We start from the raw sequence: 15,000 nt of genomic DNA on the forward strand, positions 1-15,000 counted from the left end.
AGATGGACCAGATCAGCTGATTATAGCATCTGGTCGACCTTTATGATCTTTAAAGGTCCTAAGATGGACCAGATCAGCTGATTATAGCATCTGGTCGACCTTTATGGTCTTTAAAGGTCCTAAGATGGACCAGATCAGCTGATTATAGCATCTGGTCGACCTTTATGGTCTTTAAAGGTCCTAAGATGGACCAGATCAGCTGATTATAGCATCTGGTCGACCTTTATGATCTTTAAAGGTCCTAAGATGGACCAGATCAGCTGATTACAGCATCTGGTCGACCTTTATGGTCTTTAAAGGTCCTAAGATGGACCAGATCAGCTGATTATAGCATCTAGTCGACCTTTATGGTCTTTAAAGGTCCTAAGATGGACCAGATCAGCTGATTATAGCATCTGGTCGACCTTTATGATCTTTAAAGGTCCTAAGATGGACCAGATCAGCTGATTACAGCATCTGGTCGACCTTTATGGCCTTTAAAGGTCCTAAGATGGACCAGATCAGCTGATTATAGGATCTAGTCGACCTTTATGGTCTTTAAAGGTCCTAAGATGGACCAGATCAGCTGATTATAGCATCTGGTCGACCTTTATGGTCTTTAAAGGTCCTAAGATGGACCAGATCAGCTGATTATAGCATCTCGACCTTTATGGTCTTTAAAGGTCCTAAGATGGACCAGATCAGCTGATTATAGCATCTGGTCGACCTTTATGGTCTTTAAAGGTCCTAAGATGGACCAGATCATCCACTAATGCCTCAAGGAAGGCAATAAACTCTCAGAAAATTGAGTTAAGGAAGGCATGAAAAGGCATAATGTTTCTGGAGATAGAACACACTTTAGTAATCTTCTCTGGAAGTGTTCTATGTTAGTCTTGTGAGTTGTAACACAGTGTTGCAGATATCTGGTGTTGTTTGGAGATCTATGGCGGAAATAAATGGTATAAAATACCGACACAAGGGAAATATAAACATATGCAGTATACACAAATAACCCGCACATAAAAGAGAGAAGCTTACGACGACGTTTCGGTCCGACTTGGACCATTGACAAAGTCACAGTGTGACTTTGTCAATGGTCGAAGTCGGACCGAAACGTCGTCGTAAGCTTCTCTCTTTTATGTGCGGGTTATTTGTGTATCGTTCCAGTCACGGTATTGTGCCTTTTTTGTTACATATGCAGTATAATATGATCCTTTATTGACAACGTTTCGCCCACACTCGCGTACCTTCCACCCCAGGTAGATCCGTTTGTGACTTGAAAAATCCCACTGTGTGGGCGAAACGTTGTCAATAAAGGATCACATTATACTGCATATGTGTTTATATTTCCAGATCTATGGCGACCTGAAACTGTGATGAATGGTTTGAAAAACCGACAAGTTGAAGATTGAGACACTTATGCAGCATATGGGAATCTTTATTCAGGAAACGTTTCGCCACACAGTGGCTTCATCAGTCCAATACAAAGAGGAAGGTGTAAGGAGAGGAGGAGAATGAGGTAATCAGTCCCTCAACCTGGAGTCGATGTGTTCAGTCCATCAACTCCAGGTTGAGGGACTGATTACCTCATTCTCCTCCTCTCCTTACACCTTCCTCTTTGTATTGGACTGATGAAGCCACTGTGTGGCGAAACGTTTCCTGAATAAAGATTCCCATATGCTGCATAAGTGTCTCAATCTTCGACCTGAAACTGCTTGGATCGGATCCTGGGTCAGGTCTTTAGATATAAAGATTCTTGTTTCTGAGCCATACAGTATAGTATTTTTAATGTCCGAAAAAATGTGTAATTATTTACAGACGTATTAAGTTACATAGTCGACTGAATCAAATATATACAAAGCAGAGGTATATCTCTAAAAAATACGTAGGTGTTTATATCAAGCTTGTAGAAATTCAAAGATGATTGGATCAGATTTACATAGAATGCATAGTTGCTTGGATCAGATTATACAAAATGCATAGTTACTTGGATCAGATTATACAAAATGCATAGTTGCTTGGATCAGATTATACAAAATGCATAGTTGCTTGGATCAGATTATACAAAATTCATAGTTGCTTGGATCAGATTATACAAAATGCATAGTTGCTTGGATCAGATTATACAAAATGCATAGTTACTTGGATCAGATTATACAAAATGCATAGTTGCTTGGATCAGATTATACAAAATGCATAGTTGCTTGGATCAGATTATACAAAATGCATAGTTGCTTGGATCAGATTATACAAAATGCATAGTTACTTGGATCAGATTATACAAAATGCATAGTTACTTGGATCAGATTATACAAAATGCATAGTTACTTGGATCAGATTATACAAAATGCATAGTTGCTTGGATCAGATTATACAAAATGCATAGTTACTTGGATCAGATTATACAAAATGCATAGTTACTTGGATCAGATTATACAAAATGCATAGTTGCTTGGATCAGATTATACAAAATGCATAGTTGCTTGGATCAGATTATACAAAATGCATAGTTGCTTGGATCAGATTATACAAAATGCATAGTTGCTTGGATCAGATTATACAAAATGCATAATTGCTTGGATCAGATTATACAAAATGCATAATTGCTTGGATCAGATTATACAAAATGCATAGTTGCTTGGATCAGATTATACAAAATGCATAGTTGCTTGGATCAGATTATACAAAATGCATAGTTGCTTGGATCAGATTATACAAAATGCATAGTTGCTTGGATCAGATTATACAAAATGCATAGTTGCTTGGATCAGATTATACAAAATGCATAGTTACTTGGATCAGATTATACAAAATGCATAGTTGCTTGGATCAGATTATACAAAATGCATAGTTACTTGGATCAGATTATACAAAATGCATAGTTGCTTGGATCAGATTACACAAAATGCATAGTTGCTTGGATCAGATTACACAAAATGCATAGTTGCTTGGATCAGATTACACAAAATGCATAGTTGCTTGGATCAGATTACACAAAATGCATAGTTGCTTGGATCAGATTATACAAGATTCAAGAGTTGCTTCAATGGGATCTAAACACAAAAAAGATATCTCGACCAATTATATGAAGATAAAGCGTAATTTTAATATCTATTGAAATTCAGAATTATTTTCAACTAATCTACAAAAATCCAGAATTAGTTGATGTAGCTAACTACAAATCTACAATTATTTGAATCATACCTAAAATATAAGGAATGCTAAAGTTGTTTTGAACATATATAAGAAAACTAAATTCTTCGGATTGGATATAGAGGAATCTAAAATTGGATTAAGGTGCTGCTTTACCTTCCACCATAAAAAATGGATCACAGCCAAAAAAGTATATATATATATATATATATATATATATATATATATATATATATATATATATATATATATATATATATATATATATATATATATATATATATGCAATAAGATCACAGTAAACAAGTGATTTTAGAATATGGAAAACAACCACTGTGAAAGAATAGAGAAGTTCCAAGCGCTTTCGTGACTACTCACGAAAGCGCTTGGAACTTCTCTATTCTTTCACAGTGGTTGTTTTGCACACACACACACACACACACACACACACACACAGACACACACACACACACACACACACACTATTATATATATATATGTCGTGCCGAATATGTAAAACTGGTCAATTAGCAAGAACTCATTTAAAATTAAGTCCATTCTAAAATTTTCTATTATATGTTTAAAGATATATTTTTTTCATTAATGTTGATGTAAAAATTTATAATTTTGCACCAAAAGGAACTTAGAAAACTTACCTAACCTTATTATAACAAGAACAATTTATTTTACCCTAACCCAACTAAATATATTTTAGATTTGTTTACAGTAATTTAATACTAAACAAACACAGTGAAATATATTTTTTTCGTTAGGTTCAGAATGATTTTGGCGAAATTATTGCATACACAATTTTTCACTTGTCCTATATGGCAAGATGAGCGTTGCTATTTAAGCCAAGATCGCAAGTTCTGCCTATTCGGCACGACATATATATATATATATATATATATATATATATATGTAAAAGAAATCCAGATAAAGAGGATTCAGAATTATGGGTTTATGGATGAGGATAACACATAAAAACCGAAACTTTCGAAACAGTGTTAATGGTCATGATATTTTTTCTGATATATAAAAATTTGCAAAACTCACAATATTTCTCGGAAACTATCTGAAAAAATTAGCATAATTGCATATGAATTTAGAATTAAGAAATCATAAAAGAGTGTAACCTTAGTTTATTTTTATATATCCATGACCTATTAGGAAGTATCTCAGACATAGGAAGGTTTGTCTCTCTCTCTCTCTCTCTCTCTCTCTCTCTCTATCTCCCCCTCCTTCCTCCCCTCTCTCCCTCCCCATCCACCCCATCCTCCATCTTCCTGCCCCTCTCTCGCTTTCCCCCCTCTCCCACCATCTCCATCTCCATCCCCATCTCCCTCCCCCTCCCCCCGTCTTGCCCCCATCACCCTCTCCCTCCTCCCATCTCCCTCTCCCTCCCCCCATCACCCTCTCCCTCCTCCCATCTCCCTCTCCCTCCCCCCGTCTCCCTCCCCCTCCCCCCGTCTCCCTCCCCCCGTCTCCCTCCCCACGTCTCCCTCCCCACGTCTCCCTCCCCCTCCCCCCGTCACCCTCCCCCCGTCTCCCTCACATCACTCTTGGGGGCTCTCTGGCGCCTTGTATATAATGTCGATATTCATTGTTTTGTTTACAATGATTCATTCTTTGATAATGAATAGTCCCAGTTACACTAGTGGTCCCAGCTACACTAGTGGTCCTAGCTACACTAGTGGTCCCAGTTACACTAGTGGTCCCAGCTACACTAGTGGTCCCAGTTACACTAGTGGTCCCAGTTACACTAGTGGTCCCAGCTACACTAGTGGTCCCAGTTACACTAGTGGTCCCAGCTACACTAGTGGTCCCAGTTACACTAGTGGTCCCAGCTACACTAGTGGTCCCAGTTACACTAGTGGTCCCAGCTACACTAGTGGTCCCAGCTACACTAGTGGTCCCAGCTACACTAGTGGTCCCAGCTACACTAGTGGTCCCAGCTAGTGGCCCCAGCTACAGTAGTGGTCCCAGCTACACTAGTGGTCCCTGCTACACTAGTGGTCCCAGCTACACTAGTGGTCCCAGCTACACTAGTGGTCCCAGCTAGTGGTCCCAGCTACACTAGTGGTCCCAGCTACACTAGTGGTCCCAGCTAGTGGTCCCAGCTAGTGGTCCCAGCTACACTAGTGGTCCCAGCTAGTGGTCCCAGCTACACTAGTGGTCCCAGCTAGTGGTCCCAGCTACACTAGTGGTCCCAGCTAGTGGTCCCAGCTACACTAGTGGTCCCAGCTACACTAGTGGTCCCAGCTACACTAGTGGCACCAGCTACGCTAGTGGCACCTGCTACGCTAGTGGCACCAGGTACACTAGTGGTCCCAGCTAGACTAGTGGTCCCAGCTACACTAGTGGTCCCAGCTACACTAGTGGTCCCAGCTACACTAGTGGTCCCAGCTACACTAGTGGTCCCAGCTACACTAGTGGCACCAGCTACACTAGTGGCACCAGCTACACTAGTGGCACCAGCTACACTAGTGGCACCAGCTACGCTAGTGGCACCAGCTACGCTAGTGGCAACAGCTACGCTAGTGGCAACAGCTACGCTAGTGGCACCTGATACGCTAGTGGCATCTGCTACGCTAGTGACACCTGCTACGCTAGTAGCACCAGCTACACTAGTGGCACCAGCTACACTAGTGGCACCAGCTACGCTAGTGACACCAGCTACACTAGTGGCACCAGCTACACTAGTGGCACCAGCTTGTCTGATACCGTTTTAGCCCAGACATTACAACAAGTTGAAATTTTAGCTCAAACATTCCAGTGTGGAATATAATATATATATATATATATATAGTAGGTTGGTAGACAGCAACCACCCAGGGAGGTACTACCGTCCTGCCAAGTGAGTGTAAAACAGAAACCTGTAATTGTTTTACATGATGGTAGGACTGCTGGTGTCTTTTTTCTGTCTTATAAATATGCAAGATTTCAGGTACGTCTTGCTACTTCTACTTGCACGTAGGTCACACTACACATACATGTACAAGCATATGTATACACACACCCCTCTGGGTTTTCTGCTATTTCCTTTCTTGTTCTTGTTTATTTTCTCTTACCTCCATGGGGAAGTGGAACAGAATTCCTCCTCCGTAAGCCATGCGTGTTGTAAGAGGCGACTATAATGCCGGGAGCAAGGGGCTAGTAACCTCTTCTCCTGTATAAATTACCAAATTTAAAAAGAGAAACTTTTGTTTTTCTTTTTGAGCCACCCTGCCTTGGTGGGATACCGCTTTGAGCATTTAAACGATGTTACAAGTCCGTCAACTAAGGGACTCACAGAGAAATTCCTTTTAAACCAATTTCAGCAAATTAACAAAATTTAGAAGTAGAAATTTCGAATTAAGAGTTTGGACTATATAAATTAATACCTGATACATTTTCTTCTCTGACTCAGTGCTTACCTGTATGTGGTCATCAATATGGGCGTAGTGTCAGTGTTAAAAACTCAGTCATTTTCTTAAAATTCAAGGGGAGGCGCTAAATACAGGAAAAAAAATGCAGCTTCTGGAAAACGCAAGACAGTCGGAAGTGATCCAAGAACGCGTAGGGTTACTCCAGCTCCTAAACTTAAGAACACGTAAACACATCGTCAGCATGCCAGACAGTAGAGTTTCAACCAGAAACCTTAGAAGAACAACACCGGCACCAACCCTCATATTATTACCTCGCTGCTCTGGGATTCTCACCACCCTTAATGCCAAAGAACTCAGCCAGGCGTATCAGAGAGGCAGCTGAGTGTGGCGATGCGCTGCGCCACCTTAGCAATATCCAGGCATTGTGTTGACAGCAGCGTTATGTCTTATACAGCATCACATCCAAAGCAGATATATTTCCCGTAGATTCTCCCTTTTTCAGAGATTCCAGTTTTTTTGTATTTATTTATTTATAATATGGTTTATTTGTAAGTCTAGTAGTGTGAGAAATGAGAGAGACTGTGTATCATTGATTGTAGGTCTAGTAGTGTTTGAGAGATGAGAGATTGTTTGTGTGTAGGTCAGCTCTGGGACTAATGTTGCAAACCCGTAGAACTTTTGCAGTTTTCATATATGTCTGATCAGGTGAGGGCTCCATCGAGGTGTTGCATACTCCATGATAGGCATAACATATGTCAAGTAGATAATCCTAAAAGAGTGCTTACTGAGGTTTGTGAAAGTAGTTCTGAGATTACATATTATTTCCTTTGGCACAGGAGATGTTATGGGACTTATGTGCATCTGAGGCGATGTGTTCACTCAAAGATCCTTGTGTGATACTTGCAATTTCTCGCCTCTGAAGCTGTATTTCGAATAAGGTCACTTCTCTCCATTCTCTAATTTCATAACATTGCCCTTATTTGACCTGAACTTCAGTAACCACTCGTTTACCCGTTTTTGCAGTTTGCCCAGATCTACCTGTATCCCTTCCTATCCTCTTCCACTTATATTCCTCTCAATAGTTTTAAGTTATCAGTAAACAATGAAACATACGAGTCATTCCCTGCTGGCAGGTCATGCAAGTTCAGTACAAACAATAAATTCCCTATAACTGATCCTCTCGCAACCCAACATGCTACACTTTCCCATCCTCAGACATCTGCTCTCACCAAAACACTGTCTTCTGTTCGTTAATTATCCTTGAGCGTCTGTCGGTCTTCACGTGGTTTCCCCGAGTACTCTAATATGTGAATCCCTCTCTGGTTGGATACAGTGTCAAATGCTTTCCTACACTCCAAGAATCTGCAGTCAACCCATCCTCTCCATTCTTGCTTGATTTCTCCTATTATTTTGAAGAACTCGGGTAAATTAGTGAGGCAAGACTCACGTTCCCTAAATCCGTGAAGGTTTCCAGTAAAATAAGAGCCCCGTCTTTCCAGATGTTCAACAAATCTTATCCTGGCTTTCCTTTCCACTACTCTGGATAGTATATAGTACATTTCAGTGATAATGGCCTATAATTTAGTAACTTTTGTTTGTCACCCTGCTTGCATATTCAGATAACATTTGCAGTCTTCCAGGTGTCCGCTATGCTTCCCTTCTCCAGGGACATGTAGATTATTGATATAGGTTTGCACAGTTCCTTCGCTAGGAAGAGACGTACGTGTACGTGTGTGTGTGTGTGTGTGTGTGTGTGTGTGTGTGTGTGTGTGTGTGTGTGTGTGTGTGTGTGTGTGTGTGTGTGTGTGTGTGTGTGTGTGTGCGCGCGCGCGCGCGAGAGAGAGAGAGAGAGAGAGAGAGAGAGAATCACCTATTTGCAATCATCTATTTGTGGTTGCAGGGGTTGAGTCCTAGTTTCTGGCACCGCCACTTCGCTGATCGCTGCTACATCTACTCTCTCCCTGCTCTAAGAGTATTATCGTACCTCTTCTTAAAGCTATGAATGGATCCTGCCTCCACTACTTCACTCATCCGAGCCTTAACTTTCAAGTGTGTCCCTTGTTCCTGTGTCCCATCTCAAACATTCTGGCGTATGTACGTATATGTGTGTATAAATGAAAATGGATGCACTAGTTTCACTTAGTTATTCCAGTACACACTCAGAAAATTCTTGAGTAATAACTAATCGCTAAACCTGTATGAGATCACAAATACCTGGAAAACTGGGAGGCTTCGTTGAATCAAGAGCACCTCACCGGCATCAAGGTTACCAAATACGAAACCCGGTTATCTCATAACCCAATAATAATACTCAATAACTCACATATAATCAGTGTACTCCTATATCCGATATACTTGGTAGTATCCAGGCGATGTTATAGAGATCATTCGTGATCCTCTGGAACTGCTGGCGGCATTAAGTAAAGTGAAACGTGGCAGCTTCTGACCGTAGAGTTTTCTCCCTTCTTAATCGAAAGTGTGTGATAACACAGTTCATTTAAAAATTATTTTTCAGCTAAATAATTACTTGCTGTTATTGTTGTTATGTATAAATGGTTGACTGGTTAGTTGGGTTTAAGCATAATAGCTACACAAAGCGTCGATAAGCCTCCATGATACAGGATCCGGTCAATACCCCCTTACAGTATTAAGGATGACGCAGTATTTGTGGAAATCCAAAATGGCCGCCACGAAAAGGGTAGACAAAATGTGATTCTAATATGAATTTTTAAGTGGTTCAAAACGTCTGAACTTATGTTTCTCATCTAGTGAATATATTTTTGGCCATTATTTTATTAGGAAGATTTTATCAAGGTCAAAATGTTCTATGTATGGTGCGTCTTTATTAAAGCTGAATTTAACATGTTGCAAAATGTTGCATTGTCTTGCAAACTGATGGTTAACTTACGGTGACTGGCGCAGAATTTATCAATAGCTCATATCTCACGTGTGCTAATGATAAATTCTGCGTCATCCCCTATTTCACTCCCTCGCCAAATTTTATAACTTTTAGTTTCCATGGTTGTTATCTGTCAAAATATTTTGTCAACAGAGTCATAAAGTTATTTTTAGAATAACAGTGACATTTTAACTCTAATTCTCAGACATTTAGCCACATTAACATTTGCATCTACAATCATGCCATTGTCAATATTTTACGAAGAGTTAAATGTATGACAAAGTGCATTATCGTACTGAAAAAGTTGATCTATGATTTTTGGGATCTTGTATACCAACTTATTTTATGGAAATCTTTTCGAAGTTCACAGGATTTGGTATGTTTATACAGTGCGACAAAGGCGAGGGAACACATGTTGGCGCAAGTGTCAGGAGAAAAAAAAAACATCTGTCCACCTATCAGGATAAGTACAATGTACACAAGACCTCCTTTTGACTTTACTTACCGTATGTATGTTTATCAAACTGGTTCCCAGGCACACTGCTCAAAAACATTCTTTGTGTCTGTATTCACGTGAATCATCCAGCAGCATAGCCTTGCGATCTTCCAGCAACACTGCGTTCATCTCGGTGAAGACCTATACTGCATGCCAAGGACATCGAAACTTATCTGCTGAAAAGAACATAAGAAGGAACACTGCAGCAGGCAGCGAGGCAGGTCCAGTTCTCCTACCGGCTTAATCCAATGCCTTAACCTAGTCAGGCCAGGTCACGTTCACTTAAAGGAGCACGGCATCTGACCTAGTAGCAGGTAGCTAGAACTCGGGTCAAGCTCACACTCACCCGCACCTACTCGTGTAATTATTTAACCTATTTTTAAAACTACACAAGGTCTTAGCTTCTATGACGGTACTCGGGAGTTTGTTCCACTCATCCACAACTCCATTACCAAACCAGTGCTTTCTTATATCCTTACTGAATCTGAATTTTTCCAACTTAAAGCCATTGCTGCGAGTCCTGTCTAGGCTAGATATTTTCAGCACGCTATTTACATCCCCTTTATCCATTTCTGTTTACCATTTATACACCTCAATCATATCAACCCTAATTCTACGGTTTTCTAGAGAGTGCAAATTCAGGGCCTTCAGCCTATCCTCATATGGAAGATTTCTGATACATGGAGTCAACTTTGTCATCCTCCTTTGTAAAATCTAATGTTTTTCTTTTTCAGCACGGAGAAACCGGTGAGCAACGAATGCAGGTTTCAAGAGTCAGTCAACCCAATGAAATATTTACACTAACTGTTCACATAAGTCCTCGAGGGACTTATCTCCACTTTATAGAAAAATCATCTATTGATGCTACAGCCAACATGTGAAATCACCATTAAGCACGACTTAATGGTGATTTCACATGTTCCCAGATGTGATTAGCATGTAGTCTAGGAAGGACCAAAAAGTCTTCTCAGTTTTTGTTATACAGACTTGTATTCTTCATCATGCCTTTAATACAACTTTAAGCTTCTCCAAGCACTTTACGTTTTCCAATCCTGATACTGTTCTGAGATTGCCAGAACGTCCTAAAAGGCATTAAAGTTTACATACCTCCTCATCTTCGTACAAATAATTGTATCGTTCGAGACCAGAATATTTCATATGCCAAGCAAGCACCTAAAGTCGCATGTTTACTTACCACGTTCCACGGTTTTCAAACCACGATTGCAAATCAACCGCGGAACGTGGTTTGTTTGCAATTGTGTTATTACAATATCGTTAGGCATATCTACTGTTTGATTTGCTACCTAACAGGGTTACAAAGTAGCATCGGAATGAGAGATAATCAAGTTTTATCTGAAAAAGGGTAAGGTAGCTCCAGTTCTTAGGATCAAGAGCTTTTCACCAGCATCAACGCACCCCTTTGGTAAACAGTCACCCTGACATGCTTAGAGAGTGTCCCTTCACAATTACGTATCCTGTTTTAGCTTACGTGCACCTGTAACCCTTTCAAGAAAAATAAAACACATCGTCTAGTCTAGCCTTCCCTTACACCTGTCCACTCAACTCCCATTATGTCCCCTCGTTCACTCAGCTCCCCTCTCGTCACCTTATTGATTTGTACTCTCCTGAACACTTGTTCCCCTTGACTCTCCTTCACCTTTTGTTCACTGTTGATGCTGAGATAATCTTTATAACAACCTCACTACCTCACCCACACGTAGATGCCTGCACTTCTACACACAGTCTTGTATAGGAGATACCACAATAAATTGCAAACAGAGCGTAAGATACCACACTGATAACAGAACGTAAGATACCACACTGATATTTATAACAGAACGTAAGATACCACACTGATATTTATAACAGAACGTAAGATACCACACTGATATTTATAACAGAACGTAAGATACCACACTGATATTAATAACAGAACGTAAGACACCACATAGATATTAATAACAGAACGTAAGATACCACACTGATATTAATAATAGAACGTAAGATACCACACTGAAATAACAGAAGGTAAGATACCACATTGGTATAACTGAACGAAGACACTACGATAATTACAATAGTGAAAAGCCAACAGAAACAAAAATATCACATTGAAAAAACACAGAACGAGATTTCATTGTGACAAACAAAAAAACTACGATATCACAGCGGAAAAAATAGAACAATGATACAACAGTAAAAACAGTATGAAGATATTACGAAAATTAATGAGCACAAGATGTGTGTAAATTCTTGAATGTGCTCAAGTACTTGTGTTCTGTTTTTATAACTGTCGTATTTATTGATTTTTTTAAAAACATTTTAGAGATTTTCTCGGACTCGCGTGAAAGTGTCCAGCAGGGAGAACCCTCTCGCCTCTCTCATTTTCTGCCTGGTCATCATAAAGGTTACAGAGGACCTGACCGGCGAGTTCAATATCTGGTTCTTGGACGATGGTACACTAGCGGGTACTACACAGAGAATATAGCTCTCCCCCTAAACCATTCGAAATATGAAATGGTGTGCTCCAGCGAGCACCATCCAGCTGCCCTGGAAGGAGTCAATGTCGTTAATCCCGCTTCCGTTAATCTTGGTGCCCCACTTGGGTTTAATGGAATTGTATGATCACGGAGAAAATAGTCTCTAATATCAAGCAGGTGATGCCTATGAAGCCTATCTCCTTACCAAAGGTCTATACCTCCAGAACCTAACTTTGACGATGCTCTCTATCCTTTGTCAGCTCCGAACTGGGAGAGCATAACTTCCTCTTAAAATCAATTCTCGAAAACGTCCTAAACCTTTCCCTAGAGAAATTGCAGTGGGAGCAAGCCATACTTCCACTCAGAATGGACAGACTGGGCCTCTGTACTGCCTCCAGGATTGCTTTACCAGGCTTCTTATCCTCCTCCAATGGATCAGCCATCAGGGAAAGGAAATTCTACCGGAACATGTTCGCATTCTGGTGGAGGTGGATGATCCCAGCTACACTACTGCCACATACACGTGGGATACACTCAGCGAACACGAGATAAGCTGTTAGGTTGACTCAAAAACAATCCGCTTCTGACAGCTCTATTATGGAAAAGGCTGCTGCATTTATGTTATTGCGTGTAAGCTCTGTAAGTGAGAGCTCGCGCTTTGTGAGTGCACATCTCTCGAGCGACTTTCTCCTAATATTTCCCATATAGGTGACTGGCACACGTCTAAACCAGCAGACCCATCACACTGAGATATATATATATATATATATATATATATATATATATATATATATATATATATATATATATATATATATATATAATGTCGTGCCGAACTTGCGATCTTGGCTTAAATACCAAGGCTCCTCTTGCCATATAGGACAAGTGAAAATTTGTGTATGCAATAATTTCGCAAAAGTCATTCTAAACATTACGAAAAAATATATTTCATTGTGTTTGTTTAGTATTAAATTATCGTAAACGTATTTAAAATATATTCAGTAGGATTAGGCTAAAATAAATTGCGCTTTTTATAAATAAGGTTAAGCAAGTTTTGTAGGGTTCTTTTGGTGCAAAATTAAAAATTTTTACATTAACATTAATTAAAAAAAATATATCTTCAAACGTATAAGAGAAATTTTTAGAAAGGACCTAATTTTAAATGAGTTCTTGATAATTGACCAGTTTTACATATTCGGCACGACATTTATATATATATATATATATATATATATATATATATATATATATATATATATATATATATATATATATATATATATATATATATATATAGAGAGAGAGAGAGAGAGAGAGAGAGAGAGACAAAGAGGAAATACCGAGAGGTATATATTTCTCAGAACATGTGTTAACACAAGCCAAGAAGCAAATATATGAACAATAAGTGACATTTATGGGAACACAGCTTTAAATCTTTTGGCTGCCCCAAATAACTGATCTGAGTTATGAGTTCCCTAACTCGGGGCTCATTCTTCATGGCTTAGAACATACCCAGAGGAATATATCTTTCAGAGTATATACACTGAGGTATCCATCTGTCCGAGTACATAAACCGAGAGGTATATACCTTTAAGTGTTTGTAAACTGAGAGCTTAGTATTCCCCTTCCTAAGGATTAAAGTATATCTGATGTTAGTATCCAGGAGGATAGCGGCCTTGTTATTCCAAGCATATTTAAGTCTGAGAAAGACCTGATTATTATTATTATTAATCATCCAAACTAGGCGCTAAACCCACAAGGGTAATACAGTTTGCTGAAAAAAAGACCTGAAATATTCACTAATTGCTCATATCAACCTTAGAGCTCTGTCGTTTTGATATATTATTGTACCAGTCATTGTACCACTCATTTTACCAATCACGTGAGAGCACCAGTCACGTTAGAGCATCAGTCATGTGAGACCACCAGTCATGCGAGAGCACCAGTCATGCGAGAGCACCAGTCATGCGAGAGCACCAGTCATGTGTGAGCACCAGTCATGCGAGAGCACCAGTCATGCGAGAGCACCAGTCATGCGAGAGCACCAGTCATGCGAGAGCACCAGTCATGCGAGAGCACCAGTCATGTGAGACCACCAGTCATGTGAGACCACCAGTCATGTGAGCACCAATCATGCGAGAGCACCAGTCACGTGAGAGCACCAGTCACGTGAGAGCACCAGTCATGTGAGAGCACCAGTCATGTGAGAGCACCAGTCATGTGAGAGCACCAGTCATTTGAGAGCACCAGTCATGTGAGAGTACCAGTCAATTGAGAACACCAGTCATTTGAGAGCACCAGTCATTTGAGAGCACCAGTCATATGAGACCACCAGTCACGTGAGAGCATCAGTCATGTGAGAGCATCAGTCATATGAGAGCACCAATCATGTGAGAGCACCAATCATGTGAGAGCACCAATCATGTGAGAGCACCAATCATGCGAGAGCACCAGCCATGTGAGAGCACCAGTCGTGTGACGGCACCAATCATTTGATACTATCAATAATGGGATGACAACAATTAATTTCCCAGAGGGTATTCTTACTTTATCGAAATTGTTCCTCACAACTTTTGTAACCACCAGCCAAGTAAACAACAGCAATAAATCACACTTTTGTTTCTA

The 15,000-nt window shown here is 40.0% G+C and overlaps 1 long non-coding RNA gene across 2 annotated transcripts in view; it reads right to left on the reverse strand.

Annotated features, from left to right (window-relative positions):
• Positions 1-15,000, reverse strand: part of LOC128698430 (uncharacterized) — a 78,044-nt gene that overhangs the window by 27,168 nt on the left and 35,876 nt on the right. Inside the window, exon 3 of one of the 2 annotated variants that reach the window (XR_008408466.2) lies at positions 9,905-10,071. The exons of the other annotated variant lie outside the window; for it this stretch is intronic. This is a non-coding gene — a long non-coding RNA (uncharacterized lncRNA). The remainder of the gene's footprint in view (positions 1-9,904; positions 10,072-15,000) is intronic. 2 annotated transcript variants of the gene reach the window in all.

This window comes from Cherax quadricarinatus, chromosome 88, assembly GCF_038502225.1.
Source record: "Cherax quadricarinatus isolate ZL_2023a chromosome 88, ASM3850222v1, whole genome shotgun sequence".
Lineage (NCBI taxonomy): Eukaryota > Metazoa > Arthropoda > Malacostraca > Decapoda > Parastacidae > Cherax > Cherax quadricarinatus.